The following is an 18333-nucleotide window of genomic DNA, read 5'->3' as shown; positions in this document are numbered from 1 at the left end:
TCCCGCTAGCCATGATTGGTTGAGATAATGAGTGGGCTGGACATGCCAAGTAAGATAGTTAAGGAGATGGAGAAAACACTTCTTCAAACTAAGCGTAACCATGGCATCCGTGACGTAGAGGGAGAAGCGTACATCCATGTAAACAGGTAAAATAGTCTAGCTAGCTACATTTTTACAGGTTTCAAATTTAGTCAGAAAGTCATTTTAATTTCAAGGTAAAAATTCTCTGAATTTACAAACGAACAATCTGACAACTCTCTGAGTTTACGGGCGGGGCTATAGTTTAAGAGGGTGTGAACGATGCTGAATGGGTGTAGACAAAGAAGAAAAAATTCAAAGGCCATTTTCACAAAAGTTGATCAACTTTCAAAGCAGAATTACTTTCCCACTCTACTTTTATCCAATGTAAAAAAACAAAATTTAAAAATGTTGTACATAAGACCGAATGGAGCCGATCAGTCACATATGTCTCTAGGTTAGGGCTGCTGATTAACTGTAGCATCCACAACCTGAATGAACTGTGCTTAGAACATCTTCTCAGATGGAGGATTAACTTCTGTTAAGTCTGACTTCATTTTTAAGGTTCATTGCAGAATCAGAAGTTCTATGATTAGTTCGAAGTTCTAAATTCTGTCCGTCAGATTTGAGGTGTCCGGTTTCAAATCCTACTCATCTATAAAATGCTTTTCTTAGAAAGAAAACTGCAATCAAAGGAAGGGACAACGTATGTAATTCAGCCTTTAAAAATATCACCAGGGATTATTGCTGTACAGTAGCAGTTAGTTTGGCTGAAGACCACCACCCTTTAGGGTTGAGTCTTTCATGTTTGTTAGAGTGGCACTCCCTGCTCTGAGCAACCCACAGACGCTCCAGGGCCAAGCAGAACTGTAGAGGCTCTGAGCAACCCACAGACGCTTCAGGGCCAAGCAGAACAGTAGAGGCTCTGAGCAACCCACAGACGCTTCAGCAAGCAGACAGTAGAGGCTCTGAGCAACCCACAGACGCTTCAGGCAAGCACAACTGTAGAGGCTCTGAGCAACCCACAGACGCTTCAGGCCAAGCAGAACTGTAGAGGCTCTGAGCAACCCACAGACGCTTCAGGGCCAAGCAGAACAGTAGAGGCTCTGAGCAACCCACAGACGCTTCAGGGCCAAGCAGAACGTAGAGGCTCTGAGCAACCCACAGACGCTTCAGGGCCAAGCAGAACAGTAGAGGCTCTGAGCAACCCACAGACGCTTCAGGGCCAAGCAGAACAGTAGAGGCTCTGAGCAACCCACAGACGCTTCAGGGCCAAGCAGAACAGTAGAGGCTCTGAGCAACCCACAGACGCTTCAGGGCCAAGCAGAACAGTAGAGGCTCTGAGCAACCCACAGACGCTTTCTCAGCCAAGCAGAACAGTAGAGGCTCTGAGCAAACCCACAGACGCTTCAGGGCCAAGCAGAACAGTAGAGGCTCTGAGCAACCCACAGACGCTTCAGGGCCAAGCAGAACAGTAGAGGCTCTGAGCAACCCAATGTTATTAGATACTGCCCAGTGATACTGCCCAATGTTACAAAACTCAGTAAAAAAAGAAACGTCCTCTCGCTGTCAACTGTGTTTATTTTCAGCAAACTTAACGTGTAAATATTTGTAGGAACATAACAAGATTCAATAACTGAGACATAAACTGAACAAGTTCCACAGACATGTGACTAACATAAATTGAATAATGTGTCCCTGAACAAAGGGGGGGGGTCAAAATCAAAAGTAACAGTCAGTATCTGGTATGGCCACCAGTTGCATTAAGTACTGCAGTGCATCTCCTCCACATTAGACTGCACCAGATTTGCCAGTTCTTGCTGTGAGATGTTACCCCACGCTTCCGCCAAGGCGCATGCAAGTTCCCAGACATTTTTGGGGGGAATGGCCCTAGCCCTCACCCTCCGATCCAACAGGTCCCAGATGTGCTCAATGGGATTGAGATCCGGCCTCTTTGCTGGCCATGGCAGAACACTGACATTCCTGTCTTGCAGGAAATCACGCAGAGAACAAGCAGTATGGCTGGTGGCATTGTCATGCTGGAGGGTCATGTCAGGATGAGCCTGCAGGAAGGGTACCACATGAGGGAGGAGGATGTCTTCCCTGTAACGCACAGCGTTGAGATTGCCTGAAATGACAACAAGCTCAGTCCGATGATGCTGTGACCCACCGCCCCAGACCATGACGGACCCTCCACCTCCAAATCGATCCCGCTCCAGAGTACAGGCCTCGGTGTAATGCTCATTCCTGCGACGATAAACTCGAATCCGACCATCACCCCTGGTGAGACAAAACCATGACTCGTCAGTGAAGAGCACTTTTTGCCAGTCCTGTCTGGTCCAGCGACGGTGGGTTTGTGCCCATATGCAACGTTGTTGCCGGTGATGTCTGGTGAGGACCTGCCTTACAACAGGCCTACAAGCCCTCAGTCCAGCCTCTCTCAGCCTATTGCGGACAGTCTGAGCACTGATGGAGGGATTGTGCGTTCCTGGTGTAACTCTGGCATTTGTTGTTGCCATCCTGTACCTGTCCCGCAGGTGTGATGTTCGGATGTACCGATCCTGTGCAGGTGTTGTTACACGTGGTCTGCCACTGCGAGGACGATCAGCTGTCTATCTTGTCTCCATGTAGCGCTGTTTTAGGCGTCTCATAGTACAGAAATGGCAATTTATTGCCCTAGCCACATCTGCAGTCCTCATGCCTCCTTTCAGCATGCCTAAGGCTCGTTCACGCAGATGAGCAGGGTTCCTTTCTTTTGGTGTTTTTCAGAGTCAGTAGAAAGGCCTCTTTAGTGTCGTAAGTTTTCTTAACTGTGACCTAAATTGACTACCGTCTGTAAGCTGTTAGTGTCTTAATGACCATTCCACAGATGTGTGTTCATTAATTGTGTGTGGTTCATTAAACAAGCATGGGAAACAGTGTTTAAACCCTTTACATTAAAGATCTGTGAAGTTATTTGGATTTTTACGAATTATCTTTGAGACAGGGTCCTGAAAAAGGGACGTTTCTTTTTTTTCTGAGTTTAGATACTGCCCAGTGATACTGCCCAATGATACTTGATACTGCCCAGTGATACTGCCCAACGTTTCTAGACACTGCCCAGTGATACTGCCCAATGAAACTAGATACTGTCAAATGATGCTGCCCAAAGATACTGCCCAATGATACTAGATACTTCCCAATAATACTGCCCAATGATACTGCCCAATGAAACTAGATACTGTCAAATGATACTGCCCAATGATACTGCCCAATGACACTGCCTAATGATTCTGCCCAATGATACTGTCCAATGATATTACCCAATGATACTGCCCAATGACAATGACACTGCCCAACTATACTGCCCAACGATACTAGATACTGCCCAAAGACAATGATACTGTCCAATGATACTGCCCAATGGTACTGTCCAATGGTACTGCCCAATGACACTAGATACTGCCCAATGATAATGTCCAATGATACTGCCCAATGATACTGCCCAATGATACTACCCAATGACACTAGATACTGCCCAATGATACTGCCCAATGATACTAGATACTGCCCAATGATACTAGCATACTGCCCAATGATACTGCCAATGATACTAAGATACTGCCCAATGAATACTGCCCAATGATACTGCCCAATGATACTGCCCAATCGATACTAGATACTGCCCAGTGATACTGCCAATGATAATGACACTGCCCAATAATACTGCCAATGATACTGCCCAATGATACTAGATACTGCCCAATGATACTGCCATGATACTAGATACTGCCCAATGATACTGCCCAATGATACTGCCCAATGATACTGCCCAATGATACTAGATACTGCCCAGTGATACTCAGATACTGCCCAATGATACTGCCCAATGATACTGCCCATGATACTGCCCAATGATACTAGATACTGCCCAGTGATATGCCCAATGAATACTAGATACTGCCCAATGATACTAGATACTGCCCAGTGATACTGCCCAATGTACTAGATACTGCCAAATATACTGCCCAATGATACTGCCCAATGATACTGCTAATGATACTAGATACTGTCAAATGAGGCTGCCCAATGATACTTCCCAATGATTCTGATCAATGATACTTCACAATGATACTGCCCAGTGATACTGCCAATGATACTAGATACTGCCCAAAAAATGAATACTAAGATACGCCCAAGTGATACTGCCCAATGATACTAGATACTGCCAATGATACTAGATACTGCCCAGTGATACTAGCCCAATGATACTAGATACTGCCCATAATACTGCCAATGATACTGCCTAATGATACTAGATACTGTCAAATGGGCTGCCCAATGATATTCCCATTGATTCTGATCAATGATACTTCATGATCATCATGATACGTTCACATGATACTGCCAATGATACTAGATACTGCCCATGATACTAGATACTGTCCAATGATACTAGACACTGTCCAATGATACTAGGTACTGTCCAATGATACTAAGACACTGTCCAATGATACTAGGTACTGTCCAATGATACTGACCAATGATACTAGATACTTGTCCAATGATACTATAATACTGACCAATGATACTAGATACTGTCCAATGATACTATAATACTGTCCAATGATCTTCTCCTCTATCCCATCCCTCTTCTCCTCTATCCCATCCCCTCTTCTCCTCTACCCGTCCCCTCTTCTCCTCTACCAGTCCCCTCTTCTCCTCTACCTTGTCCCACTTCTCCTCTACCCCGTCCCTTCTTCTCCTCTACCCCATCCCTCTACCCCGTACCTCCTTCTTCTCCTCTACCCCATCCCCTCTACCCATCCCTTCTTCTCCTCTACCCCATCCCTCTACCCCATCTCTTCTCTCTACCCCATCCCATCCTCTAATCATCCCCTCTTCCCCCTCTCTATCTGTGTTCAGCAAACATTTTTCTATATCTATATACAAGTGTGTATATATATATATAAAAATATATTTAACATTTATTTAACTAGTTAATTCAGTAAAGAACAAATTCTTATTCATGATGACGGCGCACCCCCAGCCAAACCCCTAACCTGGACAACGTTGGGGCAATTGTGCGCCGCCCTATAGGACTCCCAATCACGGCCGATTGTGATACAGCATGTCAGACAGTAACCAAAATGTCTCCATACTTTATTAATGCCACTACATTACTAACACCACTGAAGCAGGCACTGAGTTAATGAACCGTACTGGAATATTAGGTAATTACATGCACGCACAATTAAATATACTGTAGTTAAAACGTCAGTGCTATAACAACTTTCCCATACCCATGTTTGGGCTCCAGCATGGTCGCCTGAGGTCAACCAGCACAGAGACAACACGAGGACGGTAGATCAGATTAGCCAGACTGTTAGTCAGCGTCATCACGCTCAATAGACTCTGAGTGCCGAGAGGTTGCCCAACTACCCATGAGCTAACAGGAGAAGTGCAGTTGTGTGTGTTGTGTGTGTGTGTGTGTGTGTGTGTTGTGTGTGTGTGTGTGTGTGTGTGTGTGTTGTGTGTGTGTGTGTGTGTGTGTGTGTGTGTGTGTGTGTGTGTGTGTGTGTTGTTTGTGTGTTGTGTGTGTGTGTGTGTGTGGTGTGTGTGTGTGTGTGTGTGTGTGTGTGTGTGTGTGTGTGTGTGTGCATGGTGACCTTGTCCTTTCGCTCAATTACACCCTGGACAGAGAGCTGTATGATTAGCTGAATCAATCTCTGCTGGGATGGAATGGGTGCAGTGGCATTGGTGTTATATGTTATTGTGTGGTCGTCTGGTGGAATTTCTAGCAGTAATTTTTTTTATGGCTACTGTCCATACAATATTTTTAATGCAGGAAATGTGAAAAAATTAGTAAATAGATTACAGGAATTTCCACGACAGATGACTGGGACAGAAACACAACTGTGTGGAGAAGGCATGAATGTGGTGTGTGTGTGTTGTGTGTGTGTGTTGTGTGTGTGTGTGTGTGTGTGTGTGTTGTGTGTGTGGTGTGTGTGTGTGTGTGTGTGTGTGTGTGTGTGTGTGTGTGTGTGTGTGTGTGTGTGTGTGTGTGTGTGTGTGTGTGTGCTGTGGGTGTGACCTACCTGTGTGTGAGATAAGGGGGTGTTCAGCCCGGTGACAGGGTGACTCAGGCAGCAGCACCGGCCCTTTCCTGCAGACCACGCCGCCAGCCTGCAGGACTAGAATGCACTGCAGAAGCAGCACAACATGCTGGGTAAGGGAGGAGCGACCCGCCGAAGGCTGAGCCATGGGGAGGTGGGGTGTCGCTCACTTCCTGTTGGGCCGTGAGCCAATCGCATCGGAGAGACACGCCTGTAGAGAGAGAGAGAGAGAGAGAGAGTTTGCATGAGACAGAGAGAAAGATGGAGCAGTGATTTACAGCTGGGAAGAACTGGAGCTCTTGATAAAACATGAGAGAGTGAGGAAGAAACACAAAGAGAGCAGGGGAACGTTAGACAAAGTGAAGATAGAGCGAGAAAGGAAGGAGGAGAGAGGGGGAGCCAATGACAGACAGAGGTTTCTAGTGTCAGGTTCATGCTGAGTTGAGGCAGCTCTTCACATTCAAACTGATGACCCCTGACCTGTAACTTCTGACTCCGGCCTAACACATGAATCAAACCAGGGTCAGCATGTACACTACATGTATGTGGACACCCCTTCAAATTAGTGGATTCGGGCTATTTCAGCCACAGCCGTGACTGAAAAGTGTATAACATCGAACACACCATGCAAGCCATGCAATCTCCACAGACAAACATTGTTAATGCAAATCGGTCAGTAGAATGGCCTTACGGAACAGCTAAGTGACTTTCAACGTGGCACCGTCATAGGTTGCCACGTTGGTTGCCACTTTTCCAAGTCAGTTCGTCAAACCCAGGTCTGTAGTCACGGCTCTAGCACTGTTATAAGCAGCAATGGTGGCACCAACTCCATATTATTACCCATGATTTTGGAATGAGATGTTCGACAAGCAGGTGTCCACATACTTTTGGTCATGTAGTGTATATCTGTGTGTGTGGGAGCCACTACTCCTCATGGGGCCCCTTTAAACATGGAGCCCATAAAAACACGTTCACATTCTGCTCCAAATGGATCTGTTTAGATGTCTATTCGACCTCCACGGCCTTGGCATCACATAGAGTATCTTTTGAAAGAAAGTTTAAAGGTGAAATGCACTAGTGACTTTCTAATGTAAAGCACCTGTCAAACACTGCCAGTCAAGACCATTCCATCTTTAACTAGTCTTTCCTCCCTTACTCTATAGAAAGTATATACACATGGCTTTTAGCTTGTCTGACCTTTAGCGGGAATATTTCCTCATCTCTATATACTATAACTGTCCAAATGTACGTTTTCTTTAGTTAAGTTTTCCTACCCTTTTGACAGCCTATTCAACAGTATCTGACAGTCTACATGTCATTTCTCTAAAGGAAGGTTACCTATTATAGCAGAAACCTTCAGGCAATTTATACTTTAATAATATTTACCCATTACAGTATTTTTCTAGGGTGATGTTTTCTCATTTTCTGACAATCTGAATGTCACTTCTCATAAACAGTCAAAGAGAGCAGCAAACCTGCAGCCAATTATCTCAAGGTTCTGCCTGTATTGATAATGTCGGCGCACACACCAACACGCCACAGACAGTAACGTCATAGACATTACATTGAATAACTGCAAGATTCCATACCAGATGTCCTGGGCTGACGGAGTGCTGATGCTATCTGATAGGTGGAGACATGTCTGATGCTATCTGATAGGTGGAGACATGTCTGATGCTATCTGATAGGTGGAGACATGTCTGATGCATGCTGATAGGTGGAGACATGTCTGATGCTATCTGATAGGTGGAGACATGGCTGATGCTATCTGTAGTTGGAGACATGTCTGCTGTTATTGATAGGTGGAGACATGTCTGATGCTATCTGATAGGTGGAGACATGTCTGATGTTATCTGATAGGTGGAGACATAGTGCTGATGCTATCTGATAGGTGGAGACATGTCTGATGCATCTGATAGGTGGAGACATGTCTGATGCTATCTGAATAGGTGGAGACATGTCTGATGCTATCTGATAGGTGGAGACATGTCTGATGCTATCTGATAGGTGGAGACATGTCTGATGCTATCTGATAGGTGTCCTGGGCGAACACACAGTCCTTACACTGTTACAGTAATAATACAACCCAGTCTAAATCATATCTATCAAGGGTGATTGGGTAAACTCCTTCTTTACGTCTGTCACAAACACATAACCATTATTCATACACTGTTTTTCAATGGCAACATCTAATAGTTCTCAAGTACCACTGCATTAGAAACCACACAGCTTGTCATCCCCCCCCCATAAAAGACTAACCTACAAGGCAGGTCATGTATTTACACTGCAGAACATACTAGGATTTAACTAACCTGATGACTCACACTACATTTTTCCATCATTCGCACGAGGGGCATGGTACAAAATAGAGTCATCAGCGATTGGATGATCTCTAACCAATCAGTGTATCAAAGCCAATGGCTAATGTTCAAACCGTCACTTTACCGGGGCGTGTTCTGTCCCTGGCACAGCCCAGCGGTTTCTGGACCAATCAGAGCACCACGAATGTGTTCACATTTGTTGAAGGGTCGGGAGATCCAGACTCAACGTGGAGAAGAAACTAACATCTGTGGGCGTGTCCTAGCGTTTGGCCTGAGTAAGGATTCTGGGTAGCCAGGCAAGTGTTTCACCTCACGTTCCTACAGCCAGACAAAATGACTGTATTAGGATTAATATACTATTTATCTCAATTGCAATACGCAGACAGCTACCGAAGGTTATGGAAATCTAATGATGGAGATGAATGCTGTTGTCAACACTCAGAGGCAAAAACAATGTGCCGTGCAGATAAATCATTCTTCATTTCTAAATATGTACGTTTTGACAAGGTAAATGTTATGGGACTGAAGGTCATTGAATGTCATAATTTAATGCAGGGTGAACATAAAAACACATGGAAACACATATACACTATTCTGCAGAGTGGGAGGTCTTTGCGAGACCGATAAGGATTCAGATCTGGGTGTCTTGCGTGCTGTAATCATATTGTTAAAGCCATATTGATCATGTCTGGATTAGAATCCGTAACAGATATATTACACCGTTAAAGAATAGCTTCTAAATTTACTTTGGCTTTGTGGTCAACACACACACACACACACACACACAAACACACACACACACACACACACACACACACACACACACACCTGTCTCTTATACACATCTGATGTGTATAAGAGACAGCACACACACACACACACACACACACACACACACACACACACACACACACACACACACGCATGCACACGCACACACACAGTAAAACAACTCCAGACTTTACTTTAGAATCTAAGTTGAGGAAAACTAACAAGAGATGACTGAAATGTGTGTGTGCGTGTGCGAGTGTGTGTGTGTGCGCGCGTGTGTGCGTGTGCGCGTGCTTTGACAGTCGTTTGGTCAGTTGTCAGTCAGTAACTATATGAACTGTGTTTCAGGTGTGAAGTGTGAGTCAGTGCCTGACGTGAAAAGGTGTCATCTAACGTGTAATCACGCATGTTTCCCGCCATTAGTTCATTTTTCTATTCTGTTTATGAGCTGTTGTCGAAAAAACTTGTGAGTGTGAAAAGAAGATTCTCTTCCTCAGTAGTGTGCAGAAAATTGTACTTGATGAAAAGCTGAAATGAGTATGCCATTCTGGCATTTAATTAAAGCATACTCAATTATCGAAATTTCCCATGGTATTCTGTAAAAAGTTCAATTTCCACATACCCAAAAAGCCTACTATTTAGAAGGCAAGTGTGGGTATTGGGACCCGCCGAGTGTGTATGTTAAATAAACTATCAGCACCAAAGCGACTGAGTCAGCGGTATGTATTACAGTTTTTGTCTCCAATAGGATTCTGTTATGAGGAGAGGGTCTCAATAAATGTTGATCTATTTCAGAAGGATTATGATCACAGTCAGATTAGAAAGGTGTTTGTTTTAGCGCCATATCTTAAACCTTGGTACGTGGGGTGGAACAGGGATCACACACACGTATTTACACACCTGAAAACATACACTTATTTACACACCGGAAAACACACACAAACGTATGTACACCTGAAAACTCAAAACACACGTATTTACACACCTGAAAACACACACACACTTATTTACACACCTGAAAACACACACACACTTATTTACACACCTGAAAACACACACACACTTATTTACACACCTGAAAACACACACAAACGTATTTAAACAACATACTGACGTGGCCCTTTCTGGGTATAGATCGTGGCTTCCCCCTCTCTCACTCTCTCCTACACCCAGGTTCTGTTATCTCAGGTCGTAAATTCTTGGCGGAGACTCTCTCCCCGTGGCCATGCAGAAAGAGAGACCACAAAGTGAACAAAGGATTTCCCCGTGGCCGAACTCCTACATCCCCAAAATGGGAAAATGTCCCCTTGTGAGAATGTGGGAAGGGTCCGTGGACACTTAAGGGACAGTTGAGTGTGTTTCATTTGGTGACCTCACGAAAGAAAGGAAACACACATAACTAGTATATCTCTGAATGTGTACATTTCTCAATTATGGTGTTTGCATCTAATTCTTGTATAAAATGAATGAGTAAAGATGAAAATATTTGTGAAATGATGTAATGTGATGTTAACCTTTAATTCTGAGAGAATTGTATTCCCTGTAAAGATTATCTAGTCAGTGGCCACGCCCCCGTGAAGGCAAGACATGATCTGGCGTCATGGAACCACCCTTTTCTATTGATACGGATAAAACCCCCTCCTGAGGAAATCCTCTTCAGACCACGCATACCTCGGTGTCAGCTGAGGTGGTGCAGGTTTGAGTACCAAGACTAGAAAACTATACCACGTGGAGCATTGGCTACCAGGCTGGAAATGGTTCAACTCTGAGACTATCGTCCCTACCGATTAAGAGCAAATCATAGATAGTAGTTACTAGTCTGCAGCTAGAAATTATGTAAATCTGGGATGCAAATACCGACAACCGCCAAAACATCTGTTCTATGAACAATGGATGCCTGACATATCCATGACAACAGACACTATTAGGAGCCGCCGATAGACCTACAACCGATGAACTGACTCTCCAGCAGACAGACTGACGATTCCAACAGAGAAGATCACAATGACATATGAGCGTAAACATATGTTGATTGCAATTATTCCCGAATGAGTGAGCATTCATTTGCAAAGGATTAGCATTTCAATTAATATAATTATCAACTGCGTGTAGTGATCCCTTTTTGTCTTTCCCGCTCCTTTCTCAGTCCACACCCCCTTCCCTTTGTCCACCAAGCCGTCATATCGATTTAGCCCACTCGGGGATCTTCCCTATCATTGTTAGTCACCAATATCTACTGTTTGTTTGTTTATGCATCTCTGTGATTATTTAGTTAGTTAGTAAATAAATGATTAAGCCAATTGGTGTATGGATGATTCATAGTTAAGGCTGGATTCGTGCAGATAACCAACAATTTACGATGTTTGGAATGAGACTGACGTGAGGTAAAGAATAATTCATTAATAGAAGACAAATTGATCAGATATTAAAATATCTGAAGAGGTATATTCAGAAAATTATAACTTTGTAATCTGAAGATTTTCTGTGGTGCCCCGACTTCCTAGTTAATAAAAATGTACATGATTAGTTTAATCACGTAATAAAAATTACAGAGAATTGATTTGATAAAATAACAGTCTTCAGCTTTAATGATGCCAAAGACACAACAATAAACACACTTATTTACAAGTCAGGCAAGTCAGTTAAGAACAAATTCTTATTTACAATGACAGCCTAGGAACAGTGGGTTAACTGCCTTGTTCACGGGCAGAACGACAGATTTTTACCTTGTCAGCTCAGGGATTCTATCTAGCAACCTTTCGGTTACTGGCCCAATGCTCTAACCACTAGGCTACCTGCTGCCCATGTAAGGGTGTGTAAGGGTGTGTAAGAGTGTGTAAGTGTGTGTAAGTTTGTGTAAGGGTGTGTAAGTTTGTGTAAGGGTGTGTAAGTTTGTGTAAGATTGTGTAAGGGTGTGTAAGGGTGGTGTAAGCGTGTGTGTGTAAGGGTGTGTGTGGCGGAATAAACATTACTGCAGCAACACACCGTACATCAGTTCTCCATGTGTGTGTGTGTGTGTGTGTGTGTGTGTGTGTGTGTGTGTGTGTGTGTGTGTGTGTGTGGTGTGGTGTGTTGTGTGTGTGTGTGTGTGTGTGTGTGTGTTTGTGTGTGTGTGTGTGGTGTGTGTGTGTGTGTGTGTGTGTGTGTGTGTGTGTGTGTGTGTGTGTGTGTGTGTGTGTGTGTGTGTGGTGTGTGGGTGTGTTGTGGTGTGTGTGTGGGTGTGTGTGTGTGTGTGTCAGCCCCTTCAGAAAACCGCTGTGAGATTCCAATCTGTTTTGGTTTGTGGCTCTCTGGAGTGGAAGGTTAGAAACAGAAACGTTCTGCGTGTTGGTCTGCTGTGGACAGATGGATGGGGACAGGAAGGAGAGACGAACCACATGGATGTAGAGGTGCTGAAAGGGATAGGTTGTGTATGAAGGTCAAAAGAAAAAAGCAAAAAAACACTGTAATAAAAGGAATAAAAAATGAGAACAATCTCATAGAAACACAAACTCACAACACTCTCACCCACTGTGGTAACAGACTAAACGTCCAAAGGTCTGAAGGACCTCTTAGACTAACCCTGAAGTTGACTGTCCACAGCTTTGGTCAATTAAATCTGGGACACACACACAGATGTACGCCATAGCGCACACACACACACACACACACACACATACACACACACACACACACACACACACACACACACACACACACACACACACACACACACACACACACACACACACACACACACACACACACACACACACACACACAACACTCACACACACACACTACACTATAACCAGCAATTATACCCAGCAATATGCTGTGTCCTGCCCTAACTCTCCAGAGATTCCCAAATCCTGCTGTTATTTTTATCGATCGCTCTCAGCCTCGGGCGCCTATGTGTGTACACACAACGCTTTCAAGGAGCGGGACACTAATATGGACGCTTAAAAGAAATCTCACTACAACCTCCGAAGGGCCGTCAAACTAGTAAAAGCTCAATACAGGACTATATAAAATCCTCAATAATATCCTACTACTCCTGCTCTGACGCTCATCGGATGTGGAAGGGATTGTAAACTATCACGTATTACAAAGGGAAATCCAGTCGTGAGCTTCCCAGCGACGGCAGCCTACCAGACGAGCTAAATGCCATCATTGCTCGCTTCGAGGTAAGCAACACTGAACCATGCATGAGAGCACCAGCTGTTCCGGACGACTGTGTGATCACGCTCTCCGTAGCCGATGTGAGTAAGACCTTTAAACAGGATAACATTCACAAGGTCACAGGGCCAGACAGATTAGGGGACATGCGCTGACCAGCTGGCGGGTGTCTTCACTGACATGTTCAACCTCTCCCTGACCAAGTTTGTAAAACCTACATGTTTCAAGCAGACCACCATTATCCATGTGCCCAAGATCACCAAGGTAAGCTGTCTAAATGACTATCGCCTTGTAGCACTCACATCTGTAGTCATAAAAGACTGGTCATGGCTCACATCAACACCATTATCCCAGGCACCCTGGACCCACTTCAATTTGCATACCGCCCCAACAGATACACAGATAATGCAATATCTATTGCACTCCACACTTCCCTCTCCCACCTGGACATGTGGAACGCCTACTATGTGAGAATGCTGTTGATTGACTACAGCTCAGCGTAGTGCCCTCCAAGTTCATCACTAAGATCAGGATCCTGGGACTGAACACCTCCCTCTGCATCTGGATCCTGGACTTCCTGATGGGCCACCTCGAGATGGTGAGGGTGGTGAGCAACACATCCGCCATGCTGACCATCAACATGGGGGCCCCTCAGTGGTGTGTGCTTAGTCCCCTCCTGTACTCCCTCTTCACTAGGGGTGGAATGGTACACAGTTCTGTATGGGGACCACAGATCGGTCTGTACTGGTAACACGAATGAATACAAAAATACATATAAAAATAATAACACTAAGCTTTTGTATGGATCTTGAGTAAATCTGAGCGGGAAAAAAATTACATTTCAGGATTTTCAGTTAAAACAGCAAAAGCACAATGTAATCAAAATTAAAATCTTAATTGCCGCATTTCAAACTGTATTTTTGTGAGGCACAGCCGGGATCTAGTTCTGTACGATGGTGAGGTGGATAAAGATCCAAGATACTTCATTGCCACACAAGGTCGGTGGTATGTATTTACAGGACAGCATGGTATCTCTGAAGGTTGGTGGTCTGTATTTATGGTACAGCATGGTATCTCTGAAGGTTGGTGGTATGTATTTACAGGACAGCATGGTATCTCTGAAGGTTGGTGGTATGTTTGTGTGTATGTATTTACAGGTACTAGCATGGATCTCTGAAGGTGTGGTATGTATTTACAGACAGCATGGTATCTCTGAAGGTTGGTGGTATGTATTTACAGGACAGCATGGTATCTCTGAAGGTTGGTGGTATGTTTACGGTCAGCATGGTATCTCTGAAGTGGTGGTATGTATTTACAGACAGCATGGTATCTCTGAAGGTTGGTGGTATGTGTTACGGTACAGCATGGTATCTCTTAAGCTGGTGGTATGTATTTACAGACAGCATGTATCTCTGAAGGTTGGTGGTAGTATTTGGTACAGCATGGTATCTCTGAATGTGGTATGTATTACAACAGCATGGTATCTCTGAAGGTTGGTGGTATGTTTACGGTACAGCATGGTATCTCTGAAGGTGGTGGTATGTATTTACGGACAGCATGGTATCTCTGAAGGTAGGGGTATGTGTTTACGGACAGCATGGTACTCTGAAGTGGTGGTATGTATTTACAGGACAGCATGGTATCTCTGAAGGTGGTGGTATGTATTTACAGGACAGCATGGTATCTCTGAAGGTTGGTGGTATGTATTTACAGGACAGCATGGTATCTCTGAAGGTTGGTGGTATGTATTTACAGGACAGCATGTATTCTGAAGGTTGTGTATTGTTACAGGACACATGGTATCTCTGAAGGTTGGTGGTATGTATTACAGGACAGCATGTATCTCTGAAGGTTGGTGGTATGTATTTACAGGACAGCATGTATCCTCTGAAGGTTGTGGTATGTATTTCAGACAATGGTATTCTGAAGGTGGTGGTATGTGTACAGACACATGTATCTCTGAAGGTTGGTGTATGTATTTACAGGACAGCATGTATCTCTGAAGGTTGGTTATGTATTTACAGGACGCATGGTATCTCTGAAGGTTGGTGTATGTATTTACAGACAGCATGGTATCTCTGAAGGTTGGTGTATGTATTTACAGGACAGCATGGTATCTCTAAGGTTGGTGGTATGTATTTACAGACAGCATGGTATCTCTGAAGGTTGGTGGTATGTATTTTAAGGACAGCATGGTATCTCTGAAGAGGTTGTGGTATGTATTTACAGGACAGCATGGTATCTCTGAAGGTTGGGTGTATGATTTACAGGACGCTGGTATCTCTGAAGGTTGGTGATTATTACGTACAGCATGTATCTTGAGTGTTGTATGTATTTACGGTACAGCATGGTATCTCTGAAGGTTGTGGTAGTATTTACAGGACAGCATGGTATCTCTGAAGGTTGGTGGTATGTATTTACAGTACAGCATGGTATCTCTGAAGGTTGGTGGTATGATTTACGTACGATGGTACTTGAAGTTGTGGTATGTATTTACGGTACAGCATAGGTATCTCTGAAGGTTGGTGGTATGTATTTACAGGACAGCATGTATCTCTGAAGGTTGGTGGTATGTATTTACGGTACAGCATGGTATCTCTGAAGGTTGGTGGTATGTATTTACGATCATCATGTATCTCTGAAGGTTGGTGGTATGTATTTACAGGACAGCATGGTATCTCTGAAGGTTGGTGGTATGTATTACGGTACAGCATGGTATCTCTGAAGGTTGGTGGTATGTATTTACAGGACAGCATGGTATCTCTGAAGGTTGGTGGTATGTATTTACGGTTCACATGTATCTCTGAAGGTTGGTGGTATGTATTTACAGACAGCATGGTATCTCTGAAGGTTGTGGTATGTATTACGATACAGCATGGTATCTCTGAAGTTGGTGGTATGTATTTACAACGCAATGGTATCTCTGAAGGTTGGTGGTATGTATTTACGGGACAGCATGGTATCTCTGAAGGTTGGTGGTATGTATTTACGGGACAGCATGGTATCTCTGAAGGTTGGTTGTATGTATTTACAGGACAGCATGGTATCTCTGAAGTGCAACATTTATACTGTACAATTCTGTTGTTGTTTAGGTTCTGTACTCCAGCACTTTGGATTTGAAATGATACAATGACTAAAAAGTGCAGACTGTCAGCTTTAATTTGAGAGTATCATCATCATCCATATCAGGTGAACATTTTTAGAAATTACAGAACTTTATGTAAATAGTCCCCCCATTTTATTGGAGTAAAAACTGTGGGCCAAATTCACATATGTGTTTTAAAGGAGTCAAAAGTTTAGTATTTGGTCACAGATTCAAAAGTGCGCAATGATTACATCTGTCACGTGTACACTAGGAGTCAGAAAGCAAGGACAGGAAGTGAATGTAATACTAAATTAAACATCAAATCAAAGTGTATTTGTCACGTGTGTAGACCTTACAGCGAAGTACTTACTTACAGGCTCTAACCAACAGTGCAAAAAAGGTATTAGGTGAACAATAGGTAAGTAAAGAAATTAAAACAACAGTAAAAAGACAGTGAAAAATAACAGTAGCGATTCTATATACAGGCACCGGCTGATTGAGGTAGTATGTACATGTAGATATGGTTAAAGTGACTATGCATATATGATGAACAGAGAGTAGCAGTAGCGTAAAAGAGGGGTTGGCAGGTGGTGGGTGGCGGGACACAATGTAGATAGCCCGGTTAGCCAATGTGCGGGGGCACTGGTTGGTCGAGCCAATTGAGGGAGTATGTACATAAATGTATAGTTAAAGTGACTATGCATATATGATGAACAGAGAGTAGCAGCAGCATAAAAGAGGGGTTGGAGCAGACAATGCAAATAGTCCGGGTAGCCATTTAACATAACAAGCCATTTAACAAACATAACAAGAACCACGAGTAGCATACAGACATGAAACAGAAACAGAGTCAATAACACCTGGGGAAAGAACCAAAGGGAGTGACAGATATAGGGGAGGTAATCAGGAAGATGATGGAGTCCAGGTGAGTCTAATGAGGCGCAGGTGCGCGTAACGATGGTGGCAGGTGTGCGTAATAATGAGTGAACTGGCGACGTCAAGCCCCGGAGAGGGGGAGCGCGGGGTAAACGTGACAACATCAAGCTTGTGACTCCACAAACATGTTGGATGCCTTTGTTGTTTGTTTGGTTGTTTTTCAGATGATTTTGTGCCCTATAGAAATGAATGGTAAATAATGTATTGTGCCATTTTCGAGTCACTTCTTATTTAACTAATATGTTTCTAAACACTTCTACATTAATGTGGATGCTAACATGGTTACGGATAGTCCTGAGAGAATCGTGAATAATGATGAGTGAGAAAGTTAGACGCACAAAAGCATACCCCCAAGACATGCTAACCTCTCACCATTACAATAACAGAGGTTGGTTTTTGGGAGGGATATTTGTGCCTCCAGGGATACAGAAGGCTTCAAGTGCCTCGTCAGGATGTTCCTCATTACACACAGGAGAGCTTCCGGAGTGGGAAATTAGAAGTACCGCGTTACAGAAACACACCCTTTTGGAGTCACACAAGCACTCCTATTGTTTTCTTAGTAGAAAAATATTATCGCATAGACCTATACAATGTCTGAGCCCTGTTTCCATATTGATTTTACACACATATTGCACTATATTTTAGTGTTGTTGTTGATGCGTAATCGTCTGTTTTCATTTAAGAAAAATATTAAAATGGTGCCCTGATCAGGCATTATGACTGTTTATCAGACTGTATATGGAATCACACTTTGTATTTTCATTAAACAAAAAAAACTAAAAACTGAACTACAGTAACTGTTGACATTTCATTTTCCCAACCGTGACCCCAAACCTGCAATAGATACCGAATCGTGACCCCAAACCTGCAATAGATACCGAACCGTGACCCCAAACCTGCAATAGATACCGAACCGTGACCCCAAACCTGCAATAGATACCGAACCGTG

Source organism: Salvelinus sp. IW2-2015, unplaced genomic scaffold (assembly GCF_002910315.2).
Source record: "Salvelinus sp. IW2-2015 unplaced genomic scaffold, ASM291031v2 Un_scaffold1335, whole genome shotgun sequence".
Taxonomy (NCBI): Eukaryota; Metazoa; Chordata; class Actinopteri; order Salmoniformes; family Salmonidae; genus Salvelinus; species Salvelinus sp. IW2-2015.
Note: the sequence above shows the minus strand (reverse complement) of the source record.